Source organism: Schistocerca cancellata, chromosome 1, assembly GCF_023864275.1.
Source record: "Schistocerca cancellata isolate TAMUIC-IGC-003103 chromosome 1, iqSchCanc2.1, whole genome shotgun sequence".
Lineage (NCBI taxonomy): Eukaryota > Metazoa > Arthropoda > Insecta > Orthoptera > Acrididae > Schistocerca > Schistocerca cancellata.
Genome location: NC_064626.1, coordinates 730,420,505 through 730,444,490, shown reverse-complemented (window position 1 = coordinate 730,444,490; position 23,986 = coordinate 730,420,505). Strand labels below are relative to the sequence as shown.

Below are 23,986 nucleotides of genomic sequence, written 5' to 3'. Positions count from 1 at the left end.
GTAAACATGTTCCACCCCCATTCACTCCACGTCACACAAAATTTTTGTAACGCCTAACTAACTCTTTGTAATCCCGAGCTCGATTCCCGATTTCTCTTGTTCAAAGCAGCTCCTGCAGATTGTTCATACTTCAGCCATTCAGTCAGTCTTCACTGTGTTTACAGAATGATTCACTTTTACTTCATCGATGAGCAGTCCTATGGGTGACGACCCACTTCTGCTAAGCTAGATTCCACTACCTGGTTGGTTGCAAGAAGGGGAGGGGGGGGGGGGGGAGTTAACGGACAAAACGGCGAGGTATCAGTCTAGAGATGGGTCATCGGGAGTTAGTGATGTCAGCCAGAATTTTGATCGAATTATGAAAGTATGTAGGGATGATAAATTAGAGGCATTGAAAGCCATATTGATGCCGGAGTTGAGAAGTAAAGAGATCATACTATACGGATCGGGACGGTATGCAGGATAGGGAGCAGAAGAGAGCTCCCCCAGAACTCCTTTGTGGCGAGAGAAAGCTCACCCGTATCTGACTCTCCGCCAACCCGACTAAGGAGTAAGGCAGTTATGGTGCAAATAAGGCCTTATGGCACGGATATTCGCAATAGTAAAAACGAGAAGTTTAAAAACGTAATCAACATCAATTAAACTGAAAACAACAAAAAAGATGACAGAAATAATCTGATCACTAGGTGGATGGGGACCCCAAGGTTCTGCATGTAACGGGCGAAGTCCCTCCCACAGCTGTTCTCTTATCCGTTATAGTCAAATTGTTACCGATGGGAATAACATCCACTGCCTCGGAGGAAGAATAATAATCCATTCAACTGTTCTTTCATAATCAGATAGCATCAAAGATGAAGAATCCTTAAAGTCTCTTCGTCATTGGGGTGCTACCCCTAAAAACAGGGCCAACCGCTTCTAACAGCCATTAAAACAGCGTAGAAGAGGGATGACTAAGGCAGCTGGTAGAGGACATAGAGTAGAGGGTTCTCCAGACCCAGCACGCGGCGGGAAACGCCCCAATCCCATCTACTCTGACAGCGTCCAAATGTAGTTTAAAACTTTATATCTGAGAATGAAACTCACTTTCTCTGAGGGAAAAAAAAACTTCAACCGTTTGTACGTCGCCCGCCAGTGTTACAGGCTGAGAATATGGACGATCACGCTTAGCATGGAGAAGCAAAGGTAAGGGGCATTTCCCAAATTGTGAACTGCTTATTGTCTGTGAGGCTCCGCAATGACAACATGGGAGTTACTCAGTACATAGCAAGAAACTATGGATTAACCTGATATGACCTATGCGGAGGCGGTATGTAACGATGGTTTCCTTCCGGGAGGAACGGAAGGGGAACGCCATACAAGAGTAGCCTCCTTCATAGCGTGGAGTTTATTTGAGGGTGCTGTAGCCCACCAGATGAAGTCCCATCTCCAAGTAAGGAGAGATCTTACTTCCCCCGCAAAGGAGGATATAATGTAAAATTAGTTCGAAGATCGGATCACTTTCATATCTTCCGCTTCACTACACGGTGCCTAATAGCAGAGCTGCACAACGCCATGCATCGAGAACGTTTTCCATATCGCCTAAGTCCTTCACATACAATTTTCGTTCGATTAGAACAACGGCTGCGAGGAACTGGTACGTTTGGAACTAGAAGGCTTGACAGTGGTTATCCACCGACGCACACCTGGGGTTGTGGACCGTATGTATAAAGCATGCGTCAAAGGCACACCTTGTGCAACAAACAGCAGCACCGGTACAGCACACAACTCAGAGCTCATTATCTCCATTGTGAGCGTACAACGAAGCGGGAGATTTGAAAGTGATTAGATCTTCAAACTTATTTTACATGCAAACGGTCCATTTCTGGACATGGGTTACTTAAGACAACTTTATCTACTCACTCTCTCTACAAATCCTAGAAACTTTTAATAGGAATTGTGAAACCCGCTGTATAATACGGCGTGATGGCGGGTAAAGGAGAAGGAGATATCTTCAACGTGGCACTCAATATTTCGGCATGTAGCTGAATAAAAAGAAAAGATCAACACTGTCGCAAAGTGAGTCTTAAGTTTTTCAGAAAGAACTGAAGCATGGTATACATACCACTTGAAGGAGTAGAAGCGGAACAGTTGTTGAGCTTTGACGACGCTTTAGACTACGAAGCTCGACCCACACTTGGGATGATGAGGCACACGATGAGAAGACATAGCGCTGCCAGCATTCCTTCTTACTTAGTCAGCGAGCCACAGCAATGAGTCGCTTAAAAGTTCGTGAGCAGGGTGGTGTGTGGAGAAGGTCGCTTTGGCCATTGCAGAGCCCTTAGACGATCCTGAATAGATATTGCTATGTCTTTGGTTAGCCATGGCACTGGTCGACTGAGGACACGGGCTATAGAATGGGGAGTTCCAGCGGTGCGAGTGATTGCGGGGGGACGTCTCAAACAATCTCGTCGATGCTATGTGACAGAGAGGGGGGCGATGGAGACAGCTGAGATCTACAACCGCCAGCTGGCTCTGCAAATAGGTCAACGTGGTAACTGGTCTGTCGGGCGGTGACAAGGAAGTGGCAGGATCGTCGGAAAGTGGTCACAGTCACAAAGATCGTCGTCTAGCGACCATCGTAGCGAAGCCACGAGATTGAGGGACGAGATCGTAAGGTCAAAAGCTGAACAGGTGCTATGGGCGGCATTGAAGTGGACAGGAGTACCGTCACTGAGGAGAGACTGATCAAGACAGGAAAAAAGCCAGAAAGCCCATACCAGACGACGTGGTACTTCTCCACAGGAATTAGTGTGCAATGAAATTCCCAAAGATGGAGGGAGAGTTGGTGAGTTAAGATGATCACCTCAAGGTATGTAGTGTCTTATCTGGGGGTAAATAAACGTTACAATTTGTGATCACTGCGGTCGCCTGTTAACGCAATACTATTGCCTCCAATGTGGTACTTTTGGGAATCTACTCACTGATGACATCTGTAGGACCCAAAGCACAGATCCCTCCAGATGCTCTCTCGGGACCAGTATGGTTCCGACAGAATACACGTTAATCCTGTAGACCTGGAGTATGGTCGTCAGCGAAGTGTGTTTCTTGTACAGCAACACAGATCGTTGAACAGTAGGATATTAGTTGTAGTTCTAGCAGGTGACGGTAATATCAAATGTAATTACACTGAATAATCACGTTAAGAGTATCCTGATTAGGCGTGAAGAGGCAGGAAAACAGTTTAAACTGTCTGTTAGTAGTGGGGATGGAACAACATCAACGAACATCGTTCGGGGTCCGACAGCTTGGGGGGATCTGGCGCCCACACGGTCACCGGAGTAGCTTTCACGCGAGATTTTTTCTTTTTATTTTTCACTGCTTTTGGTAGTCGAGTATCTTGTGAGGACTTATCACCTGTGGGTGTAGCTGCGGAACAGGAGTGGGCAGCTCTGGGATCCACAATCAATGACTTCGTCAGCCAGTGGTTGGTGTCGCGTCGTAGTCAGTAGGTTTCTGCAGGGAAAGTTCCCAAAACTGAACGCCAGAGGAGGATGTTGTTTTTCGGCCAAGGCCGGAAAGCCGAGGTTCCCGCAGATGATGCTGCAGTATCCACTAGAGGACAGGGCTTATCGCCTCCACAGACTGATTTGTTTGCTGACGATCTTGCCACAGTCAATATCGTGGAGATAAGATATAAATAAATGTATTTTTTTCCGAGATTCGAAACATGACAGGCGATCAGATACCTTCAGTTGCTGTGTATTGCATACGTTAATTAGGGCATCACATTTCGGTGATCGAGGAGTGTGGACTTTCGCGCAAATGTCACAAACAGGTGGTAGCACACACAGTGAGTTTTCGTGAGGTGGCCGGCCACGCTCTCCATAAATCGTGCTGCATGGCGGGTGGGAAATACGGCTTTACACCGCAGCCGGAAACCATGAAACTGACCTCCTCTGGAAGTGAATCCTCCTCAAAAGCGACGATAAATACTCTTGTCAACCTGGTCGCCCGGCAGGCGTCTAAGTACACTTCGTACGAAGTAGATTTTTCACTTCTCCAAGTGTCGGAGCGTAGTTCTTCATTTCTCTGCAGTGTTCAGTTCCAATAAAACTTAAACTATCCACCATGTTCTGATGGAGTATTATGGTAACAGGTACATCAAGTTGTAACAAGAGAATAACGCCCGGGATTGGGTAGGATCTGCAGTCAAAGACGGTAGCACTTCGTAGTTTACTAAGGAAGAGAACTCGCGAAATAAGTTTTCATTATTCTCCACAAATAAAACTGGCTTAGTAGAGCGAAAGGACCCTCCGTCTGTTCAGGTGCCAAAAAGGAACTGAGGAGGGACGTGCCTGTAAGTATCTTGGTTATGCTTTCCTCCCACGGTATGGCCGGTATGGCCAAGGTGGGAAAGTTCCTTGGATCGTAAAGATCTGCACTGGATTGTGGCCTGTCTGACGAGACTACCATAGATTGTGGGCATCGGCAGACAACTTTGGTCTTTTCGTGACATCAAATATCGGCCCTGATATCTTAAGGGCTATTATCACTTTTTCATCTTCGCTAATGTAAAACACTTCTCTTCGACTGAGCAAATGCGCATAGCTCCTAAAGTATGCACTTTAGAGTCCATATTCACTATATAATGTTTTCTTGTTTTGGTGCAAACTACCTCATTCCAAAATATGAAAATCAAAGAGCTTCCAGTAGAATAAATTTGTTTCACAGTATCTAAGATGAACAATTGCTAATCGCTCTTAAGGTACGCATTTCAGAGCCTATGTTTTCTAGACGGTTTGGTTTCGAATGATCGTTCCTGTCGTATCACTGAATATTCACCGTTCCTCATGCGACACCCTATATAATGAAATACTGTAGTGATAAAGTCAGGATCCTTATAGGTAAAAAAAAATTCTTCACTTACGGAGTTATACCAGTCATGAATATCTGACATTCATTTTGTGCTACAAAACACAGGTGGCTCTCCAGCTCTTCTATCAAGGTATAACGTGCCCCACAAAGAATCAAGCTTCCTAACATATCTTTTTGGCTTGTCTATTGATGGGAACATAATTTCTGAACAAGCACTTATCTTTGAAGCACAATTGTTCTCTCTATGAATTTACATAAAGAAGCAACATTTTCTTTTTTGAATGATAACGTTGACATGAGATGAGGCCGTTCTCGTATTATACAGAAGTAAAGCTATCGTTACATGCAAGAAATGGAGACACTTCCTTGGAGAATTGAGCCTCGGTCAAACGTCATGAAAATTTTATCATATTCACTTGACATTTTTTTTCCCCTCTTGAAGACATATGACAAGTTAAAATTGTGCGCTGGACCGGGACTTGAACTAGGATTTACGCCTTTCGCTATCAGTGCGCCACTGTTTCTGTTATCCGAGCACGCCTCATGGACAGCCTTAAAACTTCCACTTGTTCTTGAGTTCGTCTACATAATCTTACTTTCATTCTTGCTTTGAGGCAGCGCTTGATTCTCAATTCACCACCACGTACAGTTACAGTAAAACTGCTAAGATAAGCTACAGTCTTTAGATACGGCTCATGTATTTACAGGTTTAAATACAGTCAGAAGAATGTTTGACAGCATCTGCAGAATCAATCTGGAATTTTTTTTTCAGAATCGTCAAAATTTCTCAATCATATATTTTGACACAAGGTAATTAAATCTTTAGACTCATCTTTGAAGAATATACTGGAGCTACGTTTCAAAACTTCGGAAGCATGCATGTTCTTTTTCGGGGGATAGAGATTTAAGATACTTCAGAACGTTAATTCCACTTTCTTCTCTATTTAAAACTTGTATATCAATTCAATGTAACACAGTGAGACGGGACTCCCGAATGGCACTATATGATCATCACATTTACGTCAACTAAGGTGTATGAGGACTGCATGGCAGACTGTACGAGTGTTAGCAGTCCTATAACATCTACTTCGTGTTCTGCATGTGAAATCGCAGAATGGGGATACTCATTTTTGTTATAAACGACAATAGCGTTTTATGGTAATAGATACAAATGTCTCCGAATTTAAAATTCATGTTATGTATATAGACAGTTCATCCATTCCGGAACTAGAGGATCTTGACGAATTTTGAGTGACGTCGACATTGATACGGGCAAGATATTGGTCCCACGGATTCCAAGACTTTCGAGAGTGTTTTAATTTAACGTTTGAAGTCGTATTACAAATGACAAAATATTTTTTTCTTGTGATATAATTATAAATTAACAATTTATTGCTTTTTTTCCTTTACTTGTATTGCGAACCATTTCTTCTTGCCAAATTTCATGATTCTACGTCACGGGGAAGTGTCCTATACGCTTAATGCGTGAGATGCAAGTATCAAAATACGAAACAAATTGCTGTAGCTTTTGATTACAATAACTTAGAAGCTAACGTATATTGTATCGCCAACAGACCACAGACCAAGGGTTTTGAACAGTCGGACAGACAGACAAACAAACAGACGGACACCAAAGTGATCCTGTAAGGGTTCCGTTTTTACCGACTAAGATACGGAACCCAACAAATTACACGTTCTCCGCTAATCGTACACCGATGAGGCAAAACATTATGACAATCTGCTTGTTTGTCCGTCTTTGGAACGAAATATGTCACTGATTCTCCGTATCATGGATCCGATAGTTTGTTGATGCCTAGGTTTGTGGAGGTATGTAGCATTAGATTTCTAGCACAGGTCATGTAACTCACGTAAATAACGTGATTTGCGTACATAGTGAAGGCCCCCGATAGCGGCCTAGATGGGTTTCATAGCATTTAAATTAGACGAATTTGGTCGTCGAGGCATCAACATGAGTTCACTATAATGCTCCTCAAACTAATGTATCTCGGTTCTGGTTCCGCGACACGGACAACTGTACTGCTAAAAGATGAAATCGTCGTCGGGGAAGACATCAAGCATTAAGGGATGCAGATGGTTCGCAGCTGTCAGCGTGTCTTCAATTACTATCACAGGTCCCATGCAACCACAGGATAATATCCCCCATAGCATAATACTGCTCCCACCAGCCAGCGTCCGGGGCGCGCTGCACGTTTCGAGCCGCCGTTCACCTCGATGATGCATTTTGTGGAGACGACCAGCGACCTAGTGTAGCAAAAATACGATTCACCCGAAGAGTCGATTCGTTTCCATTGATCGACGGTCGAATCCCGATATTTCCGTGCCCAATGCTGTCGTAATTGACGATGTCGTTGGGTTAACGTGTGTACACTAGGAGTGGTCTGCAGCGGAGCACCATGTTCAACAACGTACGATTAACGGTGTGCTCTGAAACACTTGTGCGTGCACCAGCATTGTGCTCTTTCGGCAGAGATGCTACGTACCACCATCTACCAGCAGTCAAGCCTCCAAACCCCACTTTCTGTGAAGAGTCATTGCCCTTCTACCTCTCACCCTAGATGCAGACGACAGTAGCACGTGAATACTCGATAAGCTTCGCCGTTTTCGAGATACTCGTTCACAGCCTCTCCGTAATAATAATCTGCCCTTAGTGAAAGTCACCATCATCGTTTTCCCGTTTTCTAACTCCAGTTTCCCTAGTATGGTGTACAAGCGCTCGCCATTTCCTTCTGTCTTCATACATCTTCTGTTCCAGGACAACTTCCCATTTGTGTCCTTTCTCCGCCACCTGTGATCTTACAGTCTCTATCCAGCGTTTTCTTATAATTTCCCCGTGGTTTTCTTCCTACGAGGTTCAGGTTGAAACACACTGTGGCAGGTCTTTCGCCGTTCGTTCTCATATGCCCACACCACTGAAGCCCGTATTTCCTTATGACACTGGTAACTGGAACCTCGATACCAGCTACTTTTTTGTATTCATGTCATTCCCCATTTTGTCTTTTCTAGTTGTCTGATTTATAGTTCCAATGAATTTCATTTCTGTTGCCTGAATTCTGCTAAGGCCATTGTTTACAGGTTTCTAAACCACGTGTAAGGATTGGTACGAAATAGTTGTGGTGCATGAGTCGCTTTTGCTTTTCGTGGCATTTTATCTTCACAGGTAAGATATCTGATTAGACTGTAAAAACTGGAAGCTTTCTGTGTCCTGCTGAATGCCTCCTGCTTAATGGTGTTGTCCTTCGACATCACGCTTCCTAGGAACTTGAAATTTAAAACAGATTTTACTTTGACTCCTAGAAATATATGTGAGTTTGTTCCTTGCCTGTTGATGATCACTTCTACTATCTTTGTTTTACTTATTTTTAACCTGAAAATTTTAAATGTGTTGTTCCAGTCATTAAGTTTCTTCTGTGCGTCAGCTTCTGTCTCTCCCCATACTATCAAATCACCAGCAAAAACTAGGGCGTTTCGTTCGCTGTCTATTTTCTTGACAGATCTTATGATTTTGTCCATTACTATTACAAACAGGAGTGGTGATAGGGCACTTCCCTGTTGGACACCTCTCTTTGTTTCAAACCATTCTGATCGTCCGTTGCCTATCTAGACACAGCTGTAGCACATTTGGTGTAGCTTCTTGACTGTATCAGTTAGGTAGCTTGGCAGCTTTACGTCATCCGAACATTCCCATACTTGTTTCTAAGAACACTATCATTATAATTTTCAATGTCCAGAAATATGATCACAAGATTTCTTCTATATTCCCAGTACTTTCCTGTCAGCATTCTTACTGCAAAAATAAGCTCCATAGCACTTCGGTCTTTCCTGAATCACTTTTGTTCTGCCTCAAGCAAAGGATCTACTACCTTACCAAGGTCTCATTTCTATGATTTTTTTCTAACGGCTTCAGGGGGTGTGACAGTAGCGTGATGCCTCTGTAACTCCCACATTTTCGTCGATTGCCCTTTTTGAACGGAGGATTGATGACCCCTTTACTCCAATCTTCTGGGATTTTTTTGTTGTTAAAATCACCTATCTCAATTGCAGCCCATATCTTCGGTAGGGTGACCCCGTCCGTGTCTGCTCTGCTTACGTACTTTTGTTACCGCGTGACGTGCCCGCAACGTCACCAGGCTGCAAATACACTCCTGGAAATGGAAAAAAGAACACATTGACACCGGTGTGTCAGACCCACCATACTTGCTCCGGACACTGCGAGAGGGCTGTACAAGCAACGATCACACGCACGGCACAGCGGACACACCAGGAACCGCGATGTTGGCCGTCGAATGGCGCTAGCTGCGCAGCATTTGTGCACCGCCGCCGTCAGTGTCAGCCAGTTTGCCGTGGCATACGGAGCTCCATCGCAGTCTTTTAACACTGGTAGCATGCCGCGACAGCGTGGACGTGAACCGTATGTGCAGTTGACGGACTTTGAGCGAGGGCGTATAGTGGGCATGCGGGAGGCCGGGTGGACGTACCGCCGAATTGCTCAACACGTGGGGCGTGAGGTCTCCACAGTACATCGATGTTGTCGCCAGTGGTCGGCGGAAGGTGCACGTGCCCGTCGACCTGGGACCGGACCGCAGCGACGCACGGATGCACGCCAAGATCGTAGGATCCTACGCAGTGCCGTAGGGGACCGCACCGCCACTTCCCAGCAAATTAGGGGCACTGTTGCTCCTGGGGTATCGGCGAGGACCATTCGCAACCGTCTCCATGAAGCTGGGCTACGGTCCCGCACACCGTTAGGCCGTCTTCCGCTCACGCCCCAACATCGTGCAGCCCGCCTCCAGTGGTGTCGCGACAGGCGTGAATGGAGGGACGAATGGAGACGTGTCGTCTTCAGCGATGAGAGTCGCTTCTGCCTTGGTGCCAATGATGGTCGTATGCGTGTTAGGCGTCGTGCAGGTGAGCGCCACAATCAGGACTGCATACGACCGAGGCACACAGGGCCAACACCCGGCATCATGGTGTGGGGAGCGATCTCCTACACTGGCCGTACACCACTGGTGATCGTCGAGGGGACACTGAATAGTGCACGGTACATCCAAACCGTCATCGAACCCATTGTTCTACCATTCCTAGACCGGCAAGGGAACTTGCTGTTCCAACAGGACAATGCACGTCCGCATGTATCCCGTGCCACCCAACGTGCTCTAGAAGGTGTAAGTCAACTACCCTGGCCAGCAAGATCTCCGGATCTGTCCCCCATTGAGCATGTTTGGGACTGGATGAAGCGTCGTCTCACGCGGTCTGCACGTCCAGCACGAACGCTGGTCCAACTGAGGCGCCAGGTGTAAATGGCATGGCAAGCCGTTCCACAGGACTACATCCAGCATCTCTACGATCGTCTCCATGGGAGAATAGCAGCCTGCATTGCTGCGAAAGGTGGATATACACTGTACTAGTGCCGACATTGTGCATGCTCTGTTGCCTGTGTCTATGTGCCTGTGGTTCTGTCAGTGTGATCATGTGATGTATCTGACCCCAGAAATGTGTCAATAAAGTTTCCCTTCCTGGGACAATGAATTCACGGTGTTCTTATTTCAATTTCCAGGAGTGTACATCGCGGTGGGCAGTGGCCATAATATTTTGGCTTATCAGTGTAGTTTTTAACGAGGGGTATCATTTTTTGTCAACATACCGCACGGGAAAAGCAAGAGATTGTGTCACCCAATAAGTATTTTCACGTCTTCCCGGCGCCTAAACACGATTATTCTTGCGTAAGTTATCGGTCTGATATCAGTTTCGTGCTGATATACAACCACTCATTCTGAAATTAGGCAGAAACAGAGATAGCGTTTGATTTTGATTCCTCCTCTGATCATTTCATAGAGTTTCTATCGCTTTGTCTATGGAGAGACAAATTTTTGTGGCAATATCCGTAACAAGTACAGGTATGCATTTCATTCAGTATACATGTAGAAGTACGCTACACCAAAGGAACTGGGCATAACTATGCAGTAATTCGCATGTTTTCGTTCACGCCAGTTCGTAAATATGAGTAAGAAGTCATAATTATATTAAACACTCGTTCAGGCGTTTATTAGTAGTATTACACGAAATTGCTTAACAAACCGCTCATAAATAACCGATAAAGGGTAGGCCGTGCGTTGCGCATTTAGGTGGAAAGAGTATCTTGACATCTACGATGTAAATGAGTTCCTCTCTACAATAGTTCCTTGGAGCCTGTTTAAATTTTGGCGCCTTTTTTATATTCATTCGGATCTTTACTAAGAGATCCACACTTTCAAATAAGCTAAAGTCATTAGAGTTGTTGACGGTTCAGCCCATAACATGACAATCGTACAATGTACCTGTATATTTACTATTGTCAAATAATGATTATATAGCACCTTTCATATGCCACAGATAGGAAGCATTCACCGTAAGTAACGTGGAACTCTACTCACGCAATCACAAAGGAAAAATTATCTGACAGTAAATGATTGCAGACACAGAAACATCTCTCCGTCCACTAGACTTAGAACTACTTAAACCTAGCTAACCTAAGGACATCACATACATCCATGCCCAAGGCAGGATTCGAACCTGCGACCGTAGCAGCAGCGCGGTTTCGGACTGAAGCGCCTAGAACCGCTCGGCCACAACGGCCGGCTAGGGAAGGGTGATTCGAGGTTAAATAACAGTAACTTATAAGACACATCATACGCGAAGCATACAGAATATTGGCATTCTGGAACAAATTATATTTTCTCCGGGAAAAATTATGTTGACATATTTTCACAAACCTACAATTCATGTCTCAGTTATTCTGTAGATGAAGATCATGCAAGATAGTAAAAGTTTCTTGTATTTCCCACCTCCTCGATATCAGCTGCGTAACGTTCACTGCAAAGGACAGCAAGCGGTTCGCCCGAACTCAACAATTTCTACCTGCAGCCAGAAAACTAAACAATCGAATTCGGCAAATCTTCCCAAAGCGCCTCCTGAGCGGCTCGCGCGAACTCAGCAACTTGTACCTGCTCGTGGCAGAGCAACTGCACAAACTCGCTAACTCTTCCAAACCTGAAGGGAGCAAGTGCACGACCTCTGTCACTATTTACAACTGTCTAAAGGATATTGTACATACTGGACCAAAAAAGATGTAAAAGAAAACAAATCACACATAAACACAAAAATTTTATTACAGATTTCACATAAATATTTCCTGAAAACAACTGCCTTTCTTTTATCTTGTATGAAACACGTTTCACAAATTCCAATTTGCCAATTTCACCATTTCTGTGTAAATCTAAGTTCTGTTGTAGGACAGCTTGCCTCTCTTTGGTTTTTGAGTCCGTCTTGATGATGCGGCCATTTTTTGCAGAGTTATTTCTTATGTAGGCATCAGTTTGTTCATGTTTCGGACATGTCACAAAAGAGAAGATGTTTGGGTGAGGAGGTTCTTAGATTATCAACAAATTCGGTGACGAACAAAATCATCAGGAACATCTTGCGGATTTACAGAACTAATCCCAAATACGTAATGCAGCCACTGGCCTTTTTCACTGTTCTAGTCTTTGTGCACCAAAGCCAAACCATCTGAAATATGTAAGAAAAGGTAAAGTTTGTGGAAACCAAAACGGCAGAAGTTTTTTAAGATCCACAGCTTAAGCAATGTACACAACCCTTGGTAGCGTGAACGACATATAGCTGATTTTAGAAGTAACGTAATTTTAGGAATAATGGTAATACAGTATCTTTTAAAAAACGGCAAATAATATTCTATACTAATTATGACAGTTATCGCCCAACGGTTATACGGTTTTCTTACAGCAACTACAATTGTACTTACCAAGATTCAGCCAGATAAAACCGACAACCAGTATTTTTGTCTGATGGAAAGGCAACTTTAATACTCTTATGGATGGATTGTTCGAAGAGAATTACCAACGTTTTTGGATTAAAAGATTTGCCTATTCCCACATTCATCTCGAAAACATTGTATAATTTTCAAATATGATTCCGTCCTATCTATTACAAGGCTAAACACTTATGGTACGTATTAACGCCCAAAGTTACTGTGGATCATTAATAACTGGAGAAAGTGTTTCGCTGCATATTGCAAAGTACCAACTGTCAATACTGTTTTCTGCTTACATTGGTATTGTAAATTGGAGCCGGCTGAAAAAACAAGACGACAATTTTCCGTATCATTATTAAGAATTGGGGAGAAGAGGAGTTTGTGGCACAACTTGACAAGAAGAAGGGACCGGTTGGTAGGACATGTTCTGAGGCATCAAGGGATCACAAATTTAGCATTGGAGGGCAGCGTGGAGGGTAAAAATCGTAGAGGGAGACCAAGAGATGAATACACTAAGCAGATTCAGAAGGATGTAGGTTGCAGTAAGAACTGGGAGATGAAGAAGCTTGCACAGGATAGAGTAGCATGGAGAGCTGTATCAAACCAGCCTCAGGACTAAAGACAACAACATTAAGGACAAAGGCTTCGCCTTTCGTAGACGTCACCTCCGTCTGCGACAATGCACCTTGAATTTCAAACGGGGACTTTCGCAGTTTCGGCACACTCTTAAAAAACAAGCGCGAATAATATACTTACATCCTCCCTTGTTAATGTCTTCACGGTTGTATGGCTGTCATCTACTTCGATGTGTATAAGCTTAGATGGCCTTCCATTCAAAGCTTTGCCTTTTGTTTTAACCGTATTCGATAACATTCTTCTGTTATCGAGCGTTCTAGCTTACAAAAGAGAGATTCCACAGGTGCTTTCCAAACACGAAAATAAGTTGTCGCTCCCTATTGTAAATCATTTAACAGATAAATATGAATTTTTACTACAGCATCGTCATCCACGTTCTTCAGTTCCTAGAACTCTTCAAAGTTTGATTTTATAACCGTCGCAGGTTAAATGTACATTACCACAGTCACAAAAAATAGGTTGTAAAACGAGACTTCCTGCCATAGTTTTCGGGTGGAAGACTAACTTGAACTACACAACGTAACACTATGAGATTCTGCACAGATGGTAAGAGAGTTGCTGTCGTTCACAGGACAGACGAGTTCAGTTGGGGGCCAGGAACACCACACCTTTTGACTCAGATCTAAGGTTGGGCTGGGCTGTGCAGCTACCTATGTACAGAGTTGCAGAGTTCGTGAGTGCGATTAACTTACCCTTTCACAGTACCCTTCTTGTGGTCATTATGAGTTGCCAAGTGCGAGTCTGCCCACAGCAACTGCGAATCAGTACTGAGGGACACTAAAAAGCTTACAAAATAACTTAGTCACCGTTCACACAGACGTGACCATTTTTTCTTACTTCTCCGTCACAGTGGTAGCACACGTGTCAGTCAATCCTGGACGACGCGATGGACTCTGTCCTCAAATCTGTGTGTGGTTTCTGAGAGAAGATACAGCCTAAAGTGTAGCAAGGCAGCCCGTGTAACGCCCACCTAGCGCCGTGGCTCCTGGCTGCAATAGCGGGTGGCCTTTCACTCGGGCGATTATGAAAGACCGTTACAATTACCTGCTGGCCGCAGCCAGCCGGCGGAAAAGAGCTACCGCGTTGCTGAGACACCGGCTTCCGCATCAGAGTGTTGAGACACTCATTACGAGTCAGGAACCGAGCACAACAACAATCTTTCGCAGTAACTTAGATTAATACGCGGGAACGCAGACTACTGTACTGTAGACTTTATAAGGCCTGCTCAGATAGAATATAAAGTATGTATGACAGTGATAGATCTACAGATCACGAGAAAACGTTTTTATTAAGCAAACACACGAAAATCTAGCCTGCAGATCTTTTACAAGTTCTGAAGATTCAAACTGTAGTTTACCTTACATAGTGTTTGGACCGTCGTTTCTTCAAGTCGTTAGAAACCAAACATCTACACTCTAATATAACTGTCCTATATTAATAATAGCCACAAAGGACTTGGTTCTTAGGTTCCGAATTTCTTCCAGTTACCATCCTCTTCCCTCGCCCAATAGTTTAAGAAAAACTGTTAAGCACTCGAGTTTGAGATAACTATCTCACAGTTGTTCATCTGAAACTTGAGGTAGATTAACTTTCTTAATAGCAGAAACAAAATAAAGCTTTATGTCTCGATATTACAGTAGCTCACATTTCAATTCTCATCGACAGCCTGTACAACAATGCGATCCCTCAAATTTGTTTCACAATTCTTAAACACTGAATGTTTCTTTTTTCTCCTCCTGTTCTTCCATTTCTATTTTCTTGATGATGAGAACTTAAAGAATAACCCGCTCCGATTTTCTTCATACTTAGGGATTCCAAAGCTATTCCCAAACAACAATTTCCTAAAGCACTGCGATGCAACTCGAAAAAATGGCATTCGAAGATCTGAATATTTCCCAGCTGTTAAGTAGAAAAGGTCTGAGCATTCTTAATATAATTGCCGGTAGCTGACCGCATTGCGTAAAAGTCTTATACTCGCTAATTCGTTCGTTAGAGTATTGTCAGTTTCAGTTGCACTCTATATTTATTAGCAATCAGAAATGGTAATTAACAAATACATCATAAGTTTTTAATTAAAATAATATACACTCCTGGAAATTGAAATAAGAACACCGTGAATTCATTGTCCCAGGAAGGGGAAACTTTATTGACACATTCCTGGGGTCAGATACATCACATGATCACACTGACAGAACCACAGGCACATAGACACAGGCAACAGAGCATGCACAATGTCGGCACTAGTACAGTGTATATCCACCTTTCGCAGCAATGCAGGCTGCTATTCTCCCATGGAGACGATCGTAGAGATGCTGGATGTAGTCCTGTGAAACGGCTTGCCATGCCATTTACACCTGGCGCCTCAGTTGGACCAGCGTTCGTGCTGGACGTGCAGACCGCGTGAGACGACGCTTCATCCAGTCCCAAACATGCTCAATGGGGGACAGATCCGGAGATCTTGCTGGCCAGGGTAGTTGACTTACACCTTCTAGAGCACGTTGGGTGACACGGGATACATGCGGACGTGCATTGTCCTGTTGGAACAGCAAGTTCCCTTGCCGGTCTAGGAATGGTAGAACGATGGGTTCGATGACGGTTTGGATGTACCGTGCACTATTCAGTGTCCCCTCGACGATCACCAGTGGTGTACGGCCAGTGTAGGAGATCGCTCCCCACACCATGATGCCGGGTGTTGGCCCTGTGTGCCTCGGTCGTATGCAGTCCTGATTGTGGCGCTCACCCGCACGGCGCCAAACACGCATACGACCATCATTGGCACCAAGGCAGAAGCGACTCTCATCGCTGAAGACGACACGTCTCCATTCGTCCCTCCATTCACGCCTGTCGCGACACCACTGGAGGCGGGCTGCACGATGTTGGGGCGTGAGCGGAAGACGGCCTAACGGTGTGCGGGACCGTAGCCCAGCTTCATGGAGACGGTTGCGAATGGTCCTCACCGTTACCCCAGGAGCAACAGTGTCCCTAATTTGCTGGGAAGTGGCAGTGCGGTCCCCTACGGCACTGCGTAGGATGCTACGGTCTTGGCGTGCATCCGTGCGTCGCTGCGGTCCGGTCCCAGGTCGACGGGCACGTGCACCTTCCGCCGACCACTGGCGACAACATCGATGTACTGTGGAGACCTCACGCCCCACGTGTTGAGCAATTCGGCGGTACGTCCACCCGGCCTCCCGCATGCCCACTATACGCCCTCGCTCAAAGTCCGTCAACTGCACATACGGTTCACGTCCACGCTGTCGCGGCATGCTACCAGTGTTAAAAGACTGCGATGGAGCTCCGTATGCCACGGCAAACTGGCTGACACTGACGGCGGCGGTGCACAAATGCTGCGCAGCTAGCGCCATTCGACGGCCAACACCGCGGTTCCTGGTGTGTCCGCTGTGCCGTGCGTGTGATCATTGCTTGTACAGCCCTCTCGCAGTGTCCGGAGCAAGTATGGTGGGTCTGACACACCGGTGTCAATGTGTTCTTTTTTCCATTTCCAGGAGTGTATTTTTATTTTTAATCGCTAACAGAACAAAAATAAAATTTTATACGGACTTGTAGACTGTCGTACTGTTCTAAAAAATATGATTAACACTGTTCAATCTGTAGAAATAAGAAATTATTTTCTATCTGATGTTTCGTATTTTTGCATCAAATTATAAATATATATATATTTTTTGTACATGGGCTTATTCATCTGATAAGAGACAATAAGAATATATTACTTTTATTAAAATTATGATAAAGTATTTGTTAATTAAATTTTGTGTTTGTTAATGAACATGGAATTTATGTAACTTCTAGGTAAAATGACATTTACGTTACACACTAAATTGCCGGAACTCATGTTCGTAGTGCATAAATAAATGTGTTATAATAGCCGCGCTTCGAAATCTAATCATCAAAGGTTTTTTTGTCGTGTTGTGCTTACATGTAAAGGCTTGAAGCGGTTTTGCTAGGCCAGTCAAATATCGGTTCCCAGATCGTCAGTTGTTTGACACAAATTGTGTCTGGAAATCAGCAGTTGTGGTTTCTGATATAGTCAGCACAATGGCCGTTTCTCTTCAAATAAATATTAGAGGTAGACAACGTCACGCTCGGTCTAATATTTCTGCTTTTCCTCTACTGCAAGTAAGGTAACTGAGTCCAGATCAGATGAAAATATTTTTAAAAAACGACGTAACCTAAGAATCCAAACACGTTTCACAAACGGTTGCGCGTTTACGTGGGAACGGAAATCCGATTCACAAGTCGAAATCGCGTTCCGAGAAAACGCATTGGTGTGTTTATAGGACCAACCAGAAGCAGTATTGGGAAGTCGGTTTACGTAATACGGTTCTGGGAGCCCCACGTGAAAATAGTTTAGGAAGACAATCGAAAGAGGCCAGTCCGTAAGGTCTCCTTGATAGTGGAAATATTTGCTTTTGCTCTAGATTTACGTAGTACAGTGATCATCCGCTTCAACATTTCCACTATTTGCTGTTCAAATGAATTTCGCCTGTTTATGTCGTAAAAGTTAAGATACGTCGTACGACGTTAAGAAAGCATATGATGACGCCAATAAGGCTGAAACGAACATTTTACCTTGATGTTGCCACCTACTGCTAAGCCTTATCTGAATTTGACTGGTACAACTCTTTGAAGAGAAACAAAGGTGCGATTTCTTTTTCATACATGAAACAATTATCTGGCTATTAGCGCTTCCCGTGATTAGTCCTTGACCCATGAACAGTGAGCAGCTGGTAATCCACCACAAGAATAACCCACAGGAAGTCCAAATAATCGGCAGACGTGGACTCGTCCATGCGTGAAAAAGTAGCAGGCGACTCGTAGACAAACCTCTCCTTTATAATGCAAAGCGACGTCCGCTGGCTGATGCCTCCTATGGGCAGTCAGTGTTCTCAATGTTCCCTCTGTGAACCAAGTTCTCCGTGCTTTAGATTTCACACACGACGATTGGTGCAGCTTACAGGACGCAGCTCGCAGCGAAGGAAGGAAACCAACAATTTAATGAGATAGCAACTTCATTAACGACTGAGATCTATCTCGGGTGGGCCGCGCGGAGTGGCCGCCTGCTTTGAGGCGCCATGCTCGGATTGCGCGGCCCCTCCCGCCGGAGATTCGAGTCCTCCTCCTGACATGGGTGTATGTGTTGTTGTTAGCATAAGTTAGTTTATGTAGTGTGTATGACCTCAGAAGTTTGGTCCCTTGAGAATTCACACAAATTTGAACATTTTTTGTCTCGGGTGGTGGAAAAGGACTTAAGACGACTAGGCTGAAATATACAGTATACATATAGCACTTCGAAAATGAAGCGGTTAGCATCAAGCACGGAAATAATCAGATGTCATGAGTGATTGGCCGTTTCTTAGGAAACTGTCCCAGAGCCTCTATAGCGTCACTTATAGAAATCACGAAAATTTTGTAAAAACGTCCTACTGAAATTATGACTACAAAGTTCCGGCCTACTAAACCAGTGTTTAACTGTTTTGCGACGATTCCTGCAAGAAGTAAAAACTGTTTCAAGTTTAGTAATAACTAGAGAAAACAGAGATGTTTGAAATGACATTGGTGTTGTAGCGCCGTCAACATAAGCAGCAAGCTAGCATGACACGGTTGGGAGGCGCATACGATGTGTCAGGAAGGCGGTGACGGTGACTTTTTCTTTCCTTTTAATTTTTTTCCCCAGCAGACAGCGGTGCCAGCGAGCCCTGGATGTGGCAGCAGTGCGCTAGAACACTCCCCGGTTAAAGTACAGCGGCGGGCAGCGTTGCCATTAGGAGACGGAGTGGCGGCAGGATCGTCGCTTCCACAACGCGCAGTCGAGTGACCTCGTGGCAGCGCAACAGGAGGTGGCCAAAGGTCGGGCAGCGGCCACGCGGAAGTGGGCGTACAATGCGGACGCCGCCGGCTCACACGCTTTCCGGAGAAAGCTCTCCCCCACTCCAACCGCGACGAGCGCGTGCGCCCAGTGCACTGAAGCGTACAGGAGATTCGCAGGGGCCCTCTGTCGTCAGAGTTCATCAGCCTATTTCAATGTCGTTTGTAGGTATTCGCCATATTGACCAACACGGATGTTCACTGTTTACGTCTTCCACAATTTAATGTTCTCCACTGAGACCGACATGGCATTTAACACGGGTTGTTGTTAATGTGGTCTTCAGTCCTGAGACTGGTTTTATGCAGCTCTCCATGCTACTCTATCCTGTGCAAGCTGCTTCATCTCCCAGTACTTACTGCAACCTCCGTCCTTCTGAATCTGCTTAGTGTATTCAGCTCTTTGTCTCCCTCTATGATTTTTACCCTCCACACTGCCCTCCAATGCTAAATTTGTGATCCCTTGATGCCTCAGAACATGTCCTACCAACCGGTCCCTTCTTCTTGTCAATTTGTACCACAAACTCCTCTTCTCCCCAATTCTATTCAATACCTCCCCATTAGTTATGTGATCTACCCGTCTAATCTTCAGCATTCTTCTGTAGCACCACATTTCGAAAGCTTCTATTCTATTCTTGTCCACACTATTTATCGTCCATGTTTCACTTCCATACATGGCTACACTCCATACAAATACTTTCAGAAAGGACTTCCTGACACTTAAATCTATACTCGATGTTAACAAATTTCTCTTCTTAAGAAACGCTTTTCTTGCCATTGCCAGTCTACATTTTATATCCCCAGTCGATTTAAAACATGTAAGTTACGAATCTATCTACAACAGCGTAATTTTAGTGATAATGAACCATGTTCAACTGCGACTCCATTCGTTCTTTATGACTGATGTAGAGTTAGAAATACCTGAAATGTTTTCGCAGTTGCGAATATGGGCAACCATCGGCTGTATAATGGAACGATGACAATGATAATTTGTGACGGACCGGCATTCGAAACCGGATTTCCCACTTATCGCGAGCGGTCGCCTTATCATTTGGCTACCCAAGCTCAACTCAAGGCCAGACCCAAACTTCGTATATGTGTGTACAATCTGTACTCTTACATCCATTATGTATATTCCCGTACAGAGGAGTTCGCTTACCAAACTTCGGCGGATAAATAGGATATTGCAGTGCCTGTGTCATTCCGAATTACGAAGTAATGTTCCTTCGGACATGCAAGCACTGCAAAATCGTGACACCGCGCAAGCGACTTTCAAGTAAAATATACATAATGGATGTAAGAGTACGGGCTGTAAAACGCATGGCTGACTACGTATGGAAGTTTGGGTCTGGGCCGGCCGTGGTGATCGAGTGGTTCTAGGCGCTTCAGTACGGAACCGCGCGACTGCTACGGTCGCAGGTTCGAATCCTGCCTCGGGCATGGATGTGTGTGACGTCCTTGGGCTAGTTAAGTTTAAGTAGTTCTAGGGGACTGATGACCTCAGATGTTAAGTCCCATATTGCCCAGAGCCATTTGAACCATTTCTGGGTCTGGCCGTCAGTCATGCTCGGGTAGCCAAATGGAAAGGCGACCGCGATAAGCGGGAAATCCGAGTTCGAGTCCCGGTCCTGTACAATTTTTCACTGTCGTCATTCCATTATATAGCTGATGATTGCTCACATTCCAAAATGCGAATACATTTCATATGGTTCATAATGACAGTAGTAGCCTGCATGCACGTCCGAAGGAACCTTCTATCGTAATTCGGAATAAAATAGGCCTCGCAGTATCGTTAGTAATATGTTTTCTTCTTAATTTTGCGACTTTTACTAACTTTAGTTGATGCCAAGTTACATCCCGGCGCCAAGCTTACTACCTAAGGTGGTCAATACGAAGTTCAGATTGTTTCTGAACCACTGTTCACTCTGAGCGATACGGCTGGTACTTGCCAAAAGATATTGGCCGTCAGTTCCGCGACCACTGCATTTACCTTTTGTCGTAAAAAGTTATGATTCAGGTGGCTGTGTGAAATGATATAAAAATAATTATAATGCCACGAACAAACATACGGATTCTCACCACAGAGACAGCACCTGCTCGTAAAGAGAGCTACACCGTATTAAAAGTTATAATACTCTCTCTTCGTGACATTGTCTTAACGATGTCTGTGTTACATCCAGTAGAACTTGCATTTTTGTCGGCTGGAACCGATATGTGCAAAAAACTAAATTCAAAGAACAGGTGAGATACTGTTCACCTGTCAGCAGTTTCGACGCTCGGGGTCGGGACCACAAAGTCATTAAAACGGATAAGCCACGCTGTAGAAAAAAATAAAAAATGCTTCCTGCTGGTTTACACACTTTTCCCTGGATTTAATCAAACAAAAAGTGGGAGATGCTACAATACATGTGCTCCTCGACTGAATCAACAAAGCGTGTTTAAATCAGATGCCAGAGGGCAGTGTAACTTCATAACTCATATTAACATGGCCTGGAAAGAAATTATGAGGCTCTCTCTCTCTCTCTCTCTCTCTCTCTCTCTCTCTCTCTCTTTCTCTTTCTCTCTCTGATTAGTGTCTCATGTGTATATTTTTTACAATGTTACGACGTTTCAGTTGCGTAGGTATTGCGCTTTGTCCAGTGGCAGCATTGATATCGAGATTTTGTTATGAGCCTATGGCGCAGAGGTCAGTTTTTGCTCGATAGTTCTGAATATCGGTAATAAATGATAAGAGGCTAGATCGCAGCAATTAAACAATTATCAACTTATCTAATGTACAGTTTCTAGGGAAAATGGTTTGAAGTAAGACGTACATGCACGTCTACTGTGCAAAATGATAATTTTCATACCAAAGCATTAATAAAAGATGGATGTAATGTGGAGGAGCAACTCCTTTAAATTCATTGAATAGTAATTTGTTTTATTTATGTATTTCCACTCTTTGAACCTCAGCAAAATGATAATGAGACGGTGGAAGAAAAGAGATTGTCCACACATGCGATATTCTAACAATCAACATACATATCCATATGCCGTACACCGCAGAGCAATTGAATTATGGACACGGACCGGATATCAAGTACCACAACCGCCCTTAATAGTCCAGTTAATGAAGATCAAAAACGGTTGAACAGATAGAAAAACCGTTTAGTCACAATTTCTACAGCGGTAGGGAGGGGGGGGGGGTGTCATGAACAACGCACTAAAAATCCCGACCGGTGTGGAGTGGACTTTTAAAGGTTATTTTTTAAGTTTTTCTACAATAGCTCGAAAACTGCGTTTTCTAGCGAAAATGTTTCCCGGTACGAAATTAAACGATATTCAGTTACCTACAAAAAGGGTCCTATTCATTTTTTCTCAAGAACTATTAAATTCCACGTCAGGGGATGGAAAAATCGTAGATTTTTAAAAATAGTGTTTTAATGATATAAAATTAATGTTTACTGCTAAATAAAATGGGTTAAGAACAAATAGTAAATCTGCGTATCACATCTAAGTGGAGTACAAGCATATTAAGGGATAAACTGTGTTCTGGGGGTGTAACAGGGTGAAAAGTTGAGTGTGTGTGGGGAGGGGGGGGGGGGGGGTAGAGGGCGAAAGTACGAGGGAAAGTAGGCTGCCAGATTGTGGGCATGCACTTCCCTTTTTCGTGGGTCTGCAAACGGAAGAGCAAGCAGGTGATTCCCCACTCCATCTATCCCCCAATGTCACAAGAAGCGACTACAGGATGTTTCACAAAGTTATACGGACCTCCGCAGCATGCCTTATGAATCGATGGTGACATTGTGCGCAGACAAGCCCGGCGGTGTTTATTTTCCACAAAATGCTTTATTGCTATATGGAATACAGATATGAGTTATTAATGATACTAACGTAACACTGTATTTAGCTGTGGTACGCACATTTAATGTTTGTTCTTAACCCACTTTATTTAGCAGTAAACACTATTTTCAGTAATCTGCGACTTTTCCATTTCTTGAAATATGGAAATTAGCAGGCCCAGAAGAAAATGAATAGAGCCGTTTTATTTTATTTCATATCAGGAAACATTTTTGACAGAAGTAGTGGTTTTCAAGTTATTCTAGAAGAACGTAAAGAAGTGACTTTCAAGGTCCCATCCGCTAACGCTCACATCCACCTGTCAGAATATTTAGTGTGTTGTTCATGACACTGCCACCTACCAGTGTACTCAATTTTGAGACTAAATGATTTTTCCTCCTAATTTTCCTCCGTTGGCTGGATTATAAGACGACCGCGAGGCGTCGTGGCGGACTCCACGAGACAGGGAAAGCGTTGCAGACTCATCCAAATCCACGACTGATCAACAATCTCACTTGATGGTGCCCCAGATATCCTCGATACGATCTAGGCGAAGTCATCTATGGGTCACACATGTAGTATGTTCCTTCGGCCTATGCCAGTGAGAGACTATTGCAGACTTATCAAGGACCCCACTTCCATTTATCACCCATCAGCAAACAGTGTCCAACATTTGCCTATACGACGCAATATTGGGAAGTGAGATGCATTATGTCAAGTGGTTTTCGATGTACTTACAACCTCCTGTCGGCGGAAAGTCATCAGCCCAGTCCACCTTTGTCCAGCGCGTCTAATGGCGGTGCTCCTATGCCCATGTTAATGTCAATGTCAATGCCCAGTGGTGGACAAACGTACGGTTGTGCGTGCTATGACTTCTGTACCCTGCAGCCTGTTCGTGTTTCTGGATAATACATGGCTGCTCACCTGTTGTTGCCCCGCCTTCCACTGCGGAGTAATTTGCCGCACTGTGGC

General features: G+C 44.3%; 1 protein-coding gene across 4 annotated transcripts in view; it reads right to left on the bottom strand.

Annotated features, from left to right (window-relative positions):
- The window catches only part of LOC126185227 (carnitine O-palmitoyltransferase 1, liver isoform), a 249,326-nt gene that overhangs the window by 149,022 nt on the left and 76,318 nt on the right, over positions 1-23,986 (bottom strand). The window lies entirely within an intron of this gene.